General features: G+C 38.6%; 1 non-coding gene across 1 annotated transcript; it reads right to left on the bottom strand.

The window, feature by feature from the left end:
• Positions 1-433: 433 nt before the first annotated feature.
• On the bottom strand, positions 434-505 carry TRNAE-CUC (transfer RNA glutamic acid (anticodon CUC)). The gene has a single exon. It is a non-coding gene; the product is annotated as a tRNA-Glu (tRNA).
• Between the last annotated feature and the right edge of the window lie 2,124 nt (positions 506-2,629).

Below are 2,629 nucleotides of genomic sequence, written 5' to 3'. Positions count from 1 at the left end.
TGTGACATGAGTATCTAATATACCAAACAGATGTATAGGAAGACTGAGAATTGCGTCCTTTGGGGTATTTTGATCCCTGCCGTGCTGTAAGGAAGTGAGACATGGACTCACAAAGGTTCTTAAATGTGATTTCTGAACTAATGTGGATTTCTTATGGATATAAGGCCCCTTCAATTGATATTGCACGCTTTGGCCCCAAAGAAGATCAGAGAACTTTACTGGGCTATGTATGTTTTGCTTCCATGTTCTTTTAGAAATTGTATGTTACCGTGTGCTCCTGTAGCTATTATACATGGCCCTCACCCGCAAGGCCCGGGTTCGATTCCCGGCACGGGAAAATTTTTGGTAATGGTCGTTGTTGCGGTGCATGAGCTACACATAATGTATAAATTATCACGGCCTCATTCTGGCAAAGGACTCGGGGCGTAAAACCTTCCCGTGCCGGGAATCGAACCCGGGCCTCGCGGGTGAGAGCCGCGTATCCTAGCCACTAGACCACACGGGATATGATTCCACGGCTACCATAGTATCAAATTTAATTATTTATATAAATTATTAGGTAGATCATTGAACACCTGTGTGACTGGTCGTGGAACGGTGTGAGAGCTTTCTATCTACGTACCTGAGAAGCAAAATTTACCATCATCGTATGATTCCAGCTATGATCTACAGATGTGAAACGTGGAAATCGACGATGGCAATAGAGACAAGGCTAAAAAGAGCAGAGAAGAATAGAATGAGCAGTGCTGAGAATAAGGCTAAAAGACAAGATTAACTCAAGATAGGTAAAACAGACTAGAATAAACCATACTACAGATGATATAAGATAGCAAAGATAGATTTAGACAGGAAATTTAGCCAGACAGAATAATGGAAAATGAAACAAGTGTGTTACTGACTGGATACCCCGAAATGGTAATCGTGAAAGAGAGAGACCAGGCAGAAGGGGGAGAGATGGAGTAAAGAAGTTTGGAGGAGTGAATCTGTTTTCCCTAAAAGAAAGAAAAAAAAAAAAAAACGTAGACTCATGGGCGGTTTCATACAGGTATTTGAGATTCTAAAGAGAATTGACAACATCAAAAGTGGCGAAATTTTCATATTGCAAGCGAATCAGACAAGAAATAATGGTCTCAATCTGTCAGGAAATACATTTAATTTGGAAGCGGGTAGAAACAACTTCGCCAACCTTGTAGTAAGTGAATGGGTGCAATAAACTTCCTGCAGAGGCAGTGCAATGTAGTGCAGTTCGAACTTAAGATTCATTTAGATAAATACCTAAACAATACGCTGTAATGCCTGCAATTTATTATATTTTATATTATTTATTCATGTATCATTACTATTTATTTGTTATTATTTGTTTGTTTATTATCTATCATTATTTATGTATTTGTTTATTTATTTACATACTTATCTATTAGTTTGTATATTAATTTATCTGTTTATTTATTTATTCATTTCTTTTTTGCATCCGACCTAGTTATGGAACAAAAGGTTTCCTGTAGGCATGCGCTTTCTTCGTAATCCCCTCGAAAGGTTGGCATAGTCATGATTGATTGACCGGTTGTGGTGAGGGTGAACCGAAGGTACTTTATTGATCTTCAAATTATGTCTGCAAAGTAAACAGGCGTAAAACACATTGTCTGAAGATCTTGTACCTCTGGATATCAATATCGACATGAAAATTTACGAACTAGAACCATTTAGACACCTTCGAGAGTTAGTGGGTTTTCTATAGACATATGTGGTGAAAACGCCTTTTGTTCCATCTACCCAAACGTGTAAAAAGGGAATCTTATTGTTGACGCTCCTTTCCACCGTAAAGCGTAGACAAGAATGTTCTTCCATTTTGTTTTTTATGTCATCAAGGTGTTATTCTCCTTCTACATCTACAAAAATGCTATCTATATATCTAAGATACAATTTAGGTTTAACGTTTAAAGTATCAAGGACGTGGTTCTCGAAATGGCACATATATGCCTGCGCAAATAAAACTCCTAGAGGACTTCCCATACTAACGCATTCTAACTGGCGATCACTTCTGCCTGATGGGCATCTAAAAGGTACTTCTTGGGTACATATCTGTAACATTTTCTCCAAGACGTGACGAGGGATTTTTGGAGGGGGCAAACTGACATGGTGGAAAACGTCATGTATGTATGTATGTGTGTGTGTGTGTGTGTGTGTATATATATATATACAGGGTGCTCCAAAAAAAATGCCACAACTTGTTTTGACTTTGAAAATCGTAATTTTTGCTTTACCAATATGTCCTTTTCAGGGCTTGTCAACTACTTAGTGGTAATTTTAACCGTGTTTTTCTTTTTCAGATCAACTGTAAAATGTTAGCTTTAAAGCAGAATCAAAGAATTGTGTAATTTTGGTACGAGACATATTCGTACGTGGAGGTTCGTCGCAAATTCCAGAACGAATTTGGACTTCACCGTAGCGTCAAAATACTGGACAACAAGTCAATCTGGAGGATTTCTAAACACTTCGAAAAGGAGCAAACACTCCACAATTGCAACAAGGGTAGAAGTGGCGCAAAACCAAACCTCACGCCAGAGAAACGACGGCAAATCAAGGACTCAGTTGTGAGAGGCCCCAAAAAGTCCTATCGCAGACAAAC

The sequence above is a fragment of the Oratosquilla oratoria genome, chromosome 3 (genome assembly GCF_046742065.1).
Source record: "Oratosquilla oratoria isolate Oo_2021 chromosome 3, ASM4674206v1, whole genome shotgun sequence".
NCBI lineage: Eukaryota > Metazoa > Arthropoda > Malacostraca > Stomatopoda > Squillidae > Oratosquilla > Oratosquilla oratoria.
Note: the sequence above shows the minus strand (reverse complement) of the source record. Positions and strands in the feature narration are given on the sequence as shown.